This window comes from Adiantum capillus-veneris, chromosome 15 (assembly GCF_014529385.1).
Source record: "Adiantum capillus-veneris isolate H3 chromosome 15, ASM1452938v2, whole genome shotgun sequence".
Classification (NCBI taxonomy): domain Eukaryota; kingdom Viridiplantae; phylum Streptophyta; class Polypodiopsida; order Polypodiales; family Pteridaceae; genus Adiantum; species Adiantum capillus-veneris.
In genome coordinates, this window is record NC_140945.1 from 150,066,861 (window position 1) to 150,077,815 (window position 10,955).

Here is a 10,955-nt window from a genome sequence, read left to right on the forward strand (position 1 = left end):
TGGATCCATAGACCTCTATGGCCTCCCTTCTTTCCCTGACAGAGCTCCCTTTGTTGTGCAGCTTCAATGCGTCTGCAATGAGCTGTGGAGTGATCTGTACTTCTACTTTCTCTCCATCCATGGCTATCAATGTGGCTTTCCCATCCTTCGGAATGGATGTTGCCAACTCGTACACTCTTCTTGTATCCACACCTGATGGTCTCGAGGTGAAGAAACTGTGCAAGTCTGCCCTTTCCAGGTACCTGCTGATGTCTTCTGACCTGCTATAATCTACCAATTCCTGTGGGATCATCGGTACATCCACCGCTTGCCCTTGAGGATCTCTGAAAGTCCCCTAGTAGATCTTTATTCCCTTTTTCTCCAATACTGCTTCCTCCACCCAAGTTTTGGTTGGCTTGAGGGTTTCTGCTGGAATGTCAAAGGGTTCCGCTTCTGCAAGAGCATCTTTGATTGTCGGTCTTTTTCTCTTCGTTGCTGATAACTTGGCGGAATCCATGGATCCTGTAACTCCAATTTCAGAAGTTAGCGTCTTTTTAGTACTGAAAGCCGAAATGAAGCTTTTAACTATCCAAATGACTTGAAAATTGAAACATGAGCTATTCAGGGCCTAAGGATGCAAGGTAGGTGAAAAAATATGCAAAATGGGCTCAAAATCATGTTGGAGACATCATACGCGTATGATGTTTTTTGTGTCAAAATGACTTCATATTGGTTGTGCTTGTAGCTGATAGTGTATACATGAGTATCATATGCTTGGATTTGAGTTTGGATCCCATTTGGTCAAGTTTTGGCCAGTTTAGTCCAATTCCGGCTCTTGGCAAAATTTTGAAAGGGATTTGGATTTTATGATCCAAATTGGATAAAACTTGGTGGTTCACTTTCAAATGGCATGTAGATCATTTCTGTTTGGTGGTTGAAGCCCTGAGGTGGCAAAATCACATAGTGAGACATCATACGCGTATGATGTCTTTAGTGTATTTTTGGACCAAATTTCTCTATAAGCTTGGATTTGGCTTTAGATAGGCTTATTCAGTGGATTTATGAAGTTTGGATAGATTTTGGGCTAAAAATGGCTCTGGAGACATCATACGTGTATGATGTCTCTTTCATCAATTTTGCATGGGATTGGTTCTGTGGACTCCCCATGTACTAGTGAAGGACTATATCTACTCAAATCTTGGTTTGGACTTGAGTATGTTGGATTTGGGCCAAAAATAGTCTTTAGGTGAAAGATTTTCCCTCAATTGGGCTAATGGGGTGATCCTCTTGACCAAATGGTTCCAAATTTCATATGTAGCATGTATTAGATATATATAATGGATGTATGATGACAAATGAGCAGTTTTGGCTCTGTAAGTGCAAATAGTCATCATACGCGTATGATGTCTTTTGTGTCAAAATGGTGCTTTTTGGTTCCAGATAGCTTATAGATGTGTTAATCAACAATCCTACAAAGTTTCAATGAGTTTGGAGTTATTTTGACAAAATTAGGACCAAAAATCAATTTTATGGCCTACTTTGCATCTTTTTGGTTTTCCTTGGGTTTTCTAACTCCAATTCTCATGATACTTGCAAGGTTCATAGGATGTGATTAACATGTGGAATGAGGCTATGCACTCAAATGTTGAAATGGATGTGAAATTCATGCTGTGAGACATCATACGCGTATGATGTCTTTCCTTGAAATGTTGGTCTTTTTGTGCAAAGAATGCTTTGTGCTAGTGCCCTAAGCCCTGCTAACTAGTTTTCAACTTAAAAAGTCATTAGTTTAGCTAAAAAGCCCCCTTATAGGCATTTCAGTCTCCGAAGTCATCTTTTTGCCTTGGAGTTGAATTTCTTCAACTTTTCTTCTCGAGAGTTGCATTTCCAGCTCATTGGATATGTTGTGAAGCCATCTATTTGGTTGAACTTGACTTTGGCTTCCCGTTCTCCATCTTTCTCCTTTTGGTTGCCCGAAAGCGTCTTTTTCACCATCGGTAAGTGAATCAGCTTTCTTTTGGGTTTTGCTTGCAAACATAAGTCATCCATGTATATTTGAAGCTGCTTGTGAAGTTTCATTTCATTCGGTCGTCAATTTCAGCCGTTATGCCAAAATGACGCTTTGTGTGTCCGCAGCCGCGAATCGGTTGTTCCGACCTACTTTTGGTGGTCCAAACCTGGAGATACTCCATGGTTGCATTGCTCTCGATGTTGTTAAGCTTCCTGAGAAGTTTTGTGTCGTTTCGACAACTTTTTCCTGTTTGCCTCTTGCAGGCTCTGTTGACCTAGGGTTTTTCCAGTCGTTCTTTCTCGAGCTTTGAGTGTTAGAAACCCATCTTCTATACTAGGGTAACCCACCTATAAGTTCTTGCAAGGTTTGATTAGGCGGTTGTGCCACTACCTAGCATTCTACCGCATTCCCCGTCTGCTCTTGTTTCTTGGTTTTGGTCAGTTTTCGCGACAAAAGTTAATGATAAGCATCAAAAGCTTATGGCAACGAGTCTACCTCTCATGTCTGGTGTCCTCTGAGCTCTCGTAGCAGTCGTAGAAGGCTGTAGAAGGTTGGATGCTCCTGTGTGCTCTTTGCTCTCTCCAAGAAGGTAATAGTGGAAATGAGCTTGAAAGTGAAGTGAAAAATACTTAACTTCGGACTTCCCGGATCACTTGTTACCAAATTTGACATGTGCTCCTACCTCGTCGTGAAATACACTTTAGGATTTGAAATTTCTGAATTTGGACTCCGTTTGACCTGTTTCTGAGAAATCTGTCCACACTGCCAAAATTCTGTCATTTCGGGCTTTCCGCAACTTTTTCCGAATTGTACTCAATTTTTACCATGGGTTGCCCTTGTCATTAGGATCATCACCATCTATTCTTTTCTTTTTTCTGATCTCCTTTCACCTGCTTTTTTATTTTTCTTCTACTTTTATCAAGAAAATCATAAAAAAATAAAGGAAAATAGCAAATCGAAGCCAAAAAATTCCCAACATACACAATAAATAGCTGGTAACTCTGTGTATATGAATATACAATTATTTGTGATTTCTGGACTTGGATTACCACTTTTTAGCTCCAAAAATACTCTTATTTAGTGATATTTACACGTCTAGAGACCCAAATTCATCATTTGATCTCTTCTTGTTGCAAAACAAGGTATATAAGGGCATAAATATTATCAATATCCGCAATCAAATATAAAATTGCAAAATCATGTAAGACACTGTCCTTGTAATATAATTTTTGTTTTTCTTTGTTTTTGGCGCTTGTAGCTGCTTTGTAACTCCTGTATACCTGTATACCTCCCCCCCTCCTAGTCTGAGTCCTCCCGGACGACTATGAAGTGTCTGTGGGTGAAGCATTGTAGTTGTTTTGGTCATAAGTCCCCAATGCAATTGTAGAGCGATGATACAACAGTCTTTCCAATAAAGCTGCTCTTTGTTTGATTGAAGGATTGGTGGTCGGGTTTTGGGTTGGTTTTGGCACTTCGGTAGTAGAATCAGTAGATGGATTCTTCTTTACTTTGTTGTTCTTTTTTACAATCCAAATCTGCTTCCGCTTCACTTGTGCTTGCCACAAACTCTTTGTGACCCAAACCTGCTTTGTTCTTTGTGTTGATTTCCTCGACTTGAAATACCTAGGAGTTTCCGTTGATTGTACTAAAGGGAGTTCCTGTTTACAAATCTTTGGGATCCAAATTTGCTTGCTATAGCTTTGTGCCGTCATGAACTTCTTTGGAATCCAGATCTGTTTCACTGTCCTTGATTGTCTGGAATCACTCTGTTGTCTGGTGTTGAAGACTCTGTTTTCCACCTTTGTGTTCTCTGTCACAACCGTTTTTGGTCTCCATACCAACTTTGACTCCGTTTTTTCCCAAGGTTGAGCTGTTATATTATTGCTTGTCTTCCTTATCCACTGTTGAGAGTTCCTCGTCAAAGAGCAATCCAGTTGTATAGAAACTTTTGGTTGCCATTGCTTCTTCTTTTTCTCTGGTTGTTGTTTACCTTTGTGCTTGGATTCTTCCTTTGGAGTTGGCTCTGCTCCTTTGGTGAACTTAACTGATTGACTTTCACCTTCGTATTTGATAAGCACTGATTTAGAATTCCAGTCAATCATTGCATTGTATTGCTTCTGCCATGGTTGTCCTAGCAATAATGGATGTTGTGTAGCTTGGTCTTCAACCACGTAAAACATATGAGGATACACATACTGGTTAATTTGTATATGTAAAACTGTGCATATGACAGTTTTGATTGAATTCTCATAGTAACTCTTTAACTCTTGCTTGGCAGTTTGTAGTTTAGTGTCATTTGTCAATTGTCTATACAAACTGAGTGAAAGTAGGTTAGTTTGAGCTCCTGAATCCAATAGTGCTCTGGCTTTGATTTGGTTGGTTCCTACTTTGCATTCAATGATGGGTTCTTCTTTGTCATTATCCATTTCTGCTATACTGACTGCGTTTATTCGTATTGCTCCTTCATTGCGCTGTTTCTGACGTAGTAGTCTTCTTTTCTCCATTCTTTCCTTCGCCTCGGCTTGCGCTTCCTCCAAAATCATTTTCTTTTTCTGGACACGTAGCTTTTCTTGATGTATTTTGAGAAGCATGTCTTGGGTTAGCGGCAAAAGATACTTTCTCACTCTACATCCACTAATCCAATTGGGCATTTCTTCTCCTTCTAATGTAGCAAGCTTGACGGCTCCACTTGGTGATAGATCTTTAATCACCAGAGGTCCCATCCCTCGCTTTTTAAGCTTCTTAGCATGTTGTTTCAGAGTGTAAACTAGGACATAGTCCCCAACCTTAAACTCTTTAGTCCGCACATGCTTATCAAAAAATTCTTTTTGTCGCCTTTTTTGAGCGTAGATAGAAGCTACTGCTTTTAGGCGAAGCTCGTCTAGCTTTTCCAGGTCATCTATTCTATCAGAAAGCTCGTGCCCTGTCCACTCTAGATCCTTAGCCACCCTTAAGGTTGAAATCAAGAATTCTATTGGTAAGATAGCATTTAGCCCAAAAACCATGTTATATGGGGTCGTTCCTATTGATGTTTTATATGCTACCCTATATGCCCATAATGTTGAATGCAACTTCTGGTCCCAGTTAGTTTTCGACTCAGATACAATCTTCGTGAGGACCGTGCATATGGTTTTGTTTGTTGCTTCAGCTTGTCCATTTGCTTGTGGATGATACGCGGCTGATTTCCTATGGATTACCATGAATTCATCTAGAAGAATCTCTATCACTTCATTTATAAAATCTGTGCCTCGATCACTCACAATTTCTATTGGCAATCCATATCGTACAAAGACGTATTCATATAGAAATTGTGTCGTGGTCCTGGCATCCGCTTTTTGAGTTGCCTTTGCTTCGACCCACTTTGTTAGATAGTCTGTAGCCACAACGATGTATTGTGCATGAGTCTTATATGCAGGAGGTGAAATGGGTCCGACATAATCAATCCCCCATTTTGTAAAAGCTCTTGCCCCCATCATTGGTCTAAGCGGCATATCATCTCTTTTAAGTGGTACTTTGGTCCGCTGACAGGCATCGCACCGTTTAACGTATTCCTCAGCGTCCATATGTAATGTTGGCCACCATATTCCTGCGGCTAAGACAAGTTTTGCTGTCTTATCACCTGAGAAATGGCCTCCACCTACTCCTCCATGAGCTTGCTCTAGGATTATCACATACTCAGACTCTGATGCGCAAATCCTAAGCTGGTTGTCTTTACCTCTCTTATAGAGTTGATCTCCTATTAAAGCATAATCTCTAGCTTCTGTCTCTACAGATTTCTGACGAGCTTTTGACGTTCCTTCTGGGAAAGTTCTATTTGTGAGATATTCAACAATATACTGACTCCATTCTGGAGCGATCATTATCTGATATAATGTCGAATACTCTGCTGGCGGTTTTGATGAACATACAATACATACAGTGACATATTCATGTACGCTTTCTTTCATTCCTGGCCAATAGACTCCCAATTGTAACAAATTCCTATATGTGTTCCTTCTTGAGCAATGAAATGCACATTCTTGAACATGTGCTTCGCGCAGATATATATTATATTCCTCAGGATTGATGCATAGTCGTAAAACATGATCATTTCCCAATTGATACAACCTTCCTGCAACCAATTGAAGATTCTTGGATTGCTGAATAGCAATATGTTTCTGGTTGTATTCTCTTCTATCGAACTCTCCTCCATAGGTTAATAGGTTAACGACATTTTGAGACCACTTCGGTATCATTTCTATGTTGAACAAGTACGCGTCTGGCATGTCGTCATCTACTCCTATAGGGTCTTCTCCATTCGTCAATCGCGAAAGATGATCGGCTCTAAGATGTGTTTTTCCTTTCTTTACTACTACCGTGAAGTCGAATTCCAGTAAGATAATGAACCATCTCACTATTCTCCCGGTATTGCATGGTTTATTCACTAGGTAGAGCAAGGCTTGGTGATCCGTAAAAAACACAAACTTGTTGGCTAGAAGATAATGCCGAAATTTCTTCACAGCATATATCATTCCTAATCCTTCTCGCTCTGTTTTGGTGTAATTCTTCTCTGCATTGTTGAGCTGTCGACTGGCGTAACAGATAGGAAAATCCATGTTTCCTTCTTCTGGCTGAGTCAGAATGCATCCTATTGCATATGCCGAAGCATCTATATGCACATGGAATATCTTCTCCCAATCTGGTGATTTCAAGATTGGAGCAGTAATGAGTGCCTCTTTCAATTTCTTGAACGATTCCTCACACTCCTCTGTCCATTCAAAGTTCACTATTCGCCTGTAAAGTGGTTGGCCTATTATAGCGTACATGTAAATGAATCGTCTATAATATCTACAATGTCCCATAAAGCTCTGTACTTGTTTCGCATTGGTTGGTCTAGGCATATCCACTATAACTTTTATCTTCTCTAAATCCATGGATATTCCGTTTTGTGAGACAATATGTCCCAGAATTCTGCCCTGTCGGACCATAAACACACATTTCTCAGGATTGAGACAAATGCGATATGTCCTACATTTCTCAAATACTTTTCTTAGGTGTTCTAGATGCTCATCTCTCAGAAGAGAATGTACACATAAGTCATCCATGTATATTTCTAGAAACAACCTTAAGTATTCTTTGAAAGCATGCGTCATCAGCCTCTGGAAGGTTGCGTGAGCATTGGTTAGACCAAAAGGCATAACCCGATAAGCATAAATTCCCCACTCCATTGCAAAAGCTGTTTTATGTTGATCTGTTGGTGCTATGGCTAGCTGGTTATATCCTGAAAAACCATCAAGAAAAGACTATGTTGTTTTCCCTGATACACGCTCTAGAACATGATCAGTTATCGGCAGGGGATAATTGTCCCTGATTGTTGCAGCATTCACTTTCTTTAAGTTGACACACACTCGGAGTTTTCCGTTCTTCTTGGGTACTACCACAATCGGAGATACCCAATCGGTGTGTTCAATCTCGTATATGAATTCAGCTTCCATTAGCTTATCTATCTCTTCTTTGATTCGCTTAGCAAATGTATCATTATATGTGTATGGTCTCTGTCTGCTAGGCTTTGCGTCTTGTTTCAGTGGGATTGTGTGTTGGCATATCGATGGGTCAACTCCCTTTAAGTCCTTATAAGACCATGCAAACACATCCCTATACTCTCTGAGAAGACTCAAAAGTCTCTCTTCCTCGTTTGGAGACAAATCTGTGGCTATGTACACCGGTCTAGGTGTCTCACCTGGAGCTGCTAAATCAAATTTTTTTGCATCCTCCGGTCCGTCATAAGATTCGTTCTCCCTTCTCTCTCGAATAGGTTGGGTTAATACCACCTTCCTATCCTCTATTGTGAATTTCCTATAGTGAGAGGGAACATCCATGTTTTCCTTGATTTTGGCGTTTTCGTCCTCTCCACTCTCAAATTCTGTCGTCCAAACTTCTTTCAGAGTTTTCTTGAGCTCTCTGTACTTGTTTCTACGTTCTAACTTGGACTCCGTGTGTTCTCTGTTGCGCTTGTTCTTTTTTGATTTTTCTGTTTCTGTTTTCGTTCCATTCCTTTGAACTTGATTTCTTGAGCCTCTTTTGTCTTTTCCTAAGCTCTTTTGATCATTGCCTCTCATTCTTCCAGAAATCTTGTCCTTAACACAATCTTCCGTCTTTACTAGCATTAGGAATTGATTTTTTCCTCTTATTCTAGGCATCAGATTGGTTCTAACCCCCTTTGTTTTTCTCTTTACTCTATAGAGTTTCTGGCGTTGTTTAGTTTGGTTCGGAAAATCATAAAATCGGACATCCGTTATAGTTTCTTCGTTTCCGCTTGAATTGTCCGTTGACTCGTTGTCTGCTTCATTTCCCCACTCAGGATGATCGGGAATGTCGTGAAACACCTCCTCTTCATCTTCCTTTTCCAGTGTATCATTCTTTTCAGTTTCTTTTTCGAGTACAGTTCTCAACATGAAGTACGGAACCACGTCGTACCCGTCCTTGTCGCAAAATTTCGTTGTGGGACCATCCGGAATTGCACAAACATCTAGGGTTGCTAGAATGTGTGTCCATTCTAATGGTTCAAGTGTGTCCTCTGGAAAGGGTTCTCCTATATAAGTTTCGTCTTCGATAGCCCTTTCTAAAGCATATTCTTCTCGCCTCAGACTTCCACATTTCGAGGCTCCACACATCCATAACTCCTTGGGCTTACCTAACCAAGCTGGAAATTTGGATCCCGCCAAAGTAGCTGAATCAAACTCCTCTACCGGTGTTCGGTTCACATCTTTGTAGCTATGGTCTCTCAAGTTCACACGTGTAGTGGTTTCCATATTTCTCAGGTATATGTGATCGTAGCCCCAATCTTGGACCATTTTCAATTGTCTCATGAATGGTCTTCCCAATATGATATCATAGTTATTCTCCTTGCCAAAATCGACAATAGCAAAAGTATGTTCGTATTCAATGCCGCAAGAAGTCACTACGACTTTCTCTAATAACCCCATAGGTTTCTCCATGTGTCCATCTGCTAATTGGAGTTTCAACCTAGTCTTCCTTATTGCTGGTTTCCCCCATTTTTTCCAGATTTCTTTTGTAGCAATGGCTACCCCAGCTCCGCTGTCTAGTATTGCCATCGTGTTCACTCCTTGGAATTCAACTGGTAAGGTTGTATTCCTCTCTTCACCTTCGCAATACTCTCCGACCTTGTTTAAGGGTACAGGCTTAGCGTTCTTTGGTGGCTTACTCAGCTCTTGTATACTCTCTTGCAATCTCGATGTTGGGTCTTTTATCCCGAATTTCTCCAAGCATTTTCCTACAGTGGTCCACATATGTGGTCTTAGCCTCAAAAGCTCAGCTAGAGTGATAGTGCATGTCACTGGTGTTGACAAGATCTCTATCAATCCTTGCGAGTCCATCACTTTTTTTGATGAGATTCTTCGTGAGGGAAGTGCTCTAGTCTCGGATTTTGCTTCATACTCTCCTAAGTATGAAGGTAAGGTATTCAGTGAGTGAGGTTTGCTCTCCATTGTTCTAACAGAGCCCCCATCTCCCCAGTAAGATTGCAGATCCAAGTCCACTTGAGATCCTGCCTCAAATTCCACTATGGGAGGATTTCTGATGTCCTTTTCCCAATTTGTCTGATTAGCTTGGCAACTTAGCTCGTTTGCAAAGTTTGCCTCTCTCACTTGTTTCCAAAATTCATTGTAATCCTCATCTCTTCCGTAAGACCTCTGTATGACTGGATGAAAACTCTCTATCTCCTGATCGGTTGTGTTCAATACTATGCGGTCATCCTTGTGTGTATTTTCAGGCTTTTGTGCACTGGGAGTCTTTTCAGCTACCCGTGAAACAATAGTCTCTTGCTGAATTGGGTTTTCCGTTCCACAATTCATTGTTTCTTTTGGTGGTTCTAATAAGGCTTGTGCAGTCTCGATCATTCTCTGGCACATTTCAAGTCTCTGCTTTTCCAATTCCGCGTTTGGGTATGTCATCCACCTCTGTTCTTGTGTTTGGTTGTTCTTTAACCTAGCTTCGTAAGCTCTCATCAGTACGTCCAATGGTTCGTGTACTTTGTCGACTAGCACTGATCCCCCTGAGCTTAAGCTCGTTGTTTCTTTGATACTCTTTTGTTTCGTTCTTTCCGGGCTCATCTCTCGTTTCCCGTTTTGACTCTCAAGTTTTTCTAATCTATCTTTAGTTCGCTTTAGTTCCTCAGCTAGAATAGCGTCTTCACGTTCTTTTCTCAACTTCATGTGTGCTTTTCTAGCTTTCCATGTGTTTCTCTGACTCCGCGGTCCTTGACTAACCACTTCAGTCGCTAACTTTCCATTCTCAGGTTCTCTAGTGGTTTTCTTAGCTTGAGCTCTAGTAACAAGTTGCATTGGTATCAGAGTTTCATTTTCAGACCCACTGCTGGTAGGAATAGTTTCTAGCATATTCAATGTCGTCTTTTGCACTTTGTTTGGATTCTTTTGATAATCCTCAATGAAGTGAGTAACCCCACACTCAGTGCAATAATCGTTAATTCTAATGATTTACGTATGTGGACAAACATTCATCAGATGGTCACCTCCACACTTGTAACAGGGTCCTAGTGCTGGTCTTGGTCCCATTTGATTCGTCCTTTGTGGATAGGATGGTCTTTGTCCTGTTAACTCTCCATGAGCTATGAACATCAATGTTCTTGCGTCCAAATTGTATCTCTCTTCATCAGAAGCACTTATAACTGTTGGTATTCCAACATTCCCAATCATGCCCCATGGTTCTGGTTGTTTGGGTTCTTCTGGTGGGTAATACACAGTTGGAGACATGTGTGCACCAGATTCTTCATAATAGGCTTGAACAGGCACTAAGGCTTGTTCTTCCTGATTCTCTAAAATTGGTGCATATCTAATGCCTATTGGTCTTGCTCCTGGTAAAGGTGGTTGTTGTCCCAATACCGATTGCGGTCTTTCTATTCCCATAGGTCCTGGTACATTTCCCGTTGGGTATCGAGGTACTGGAT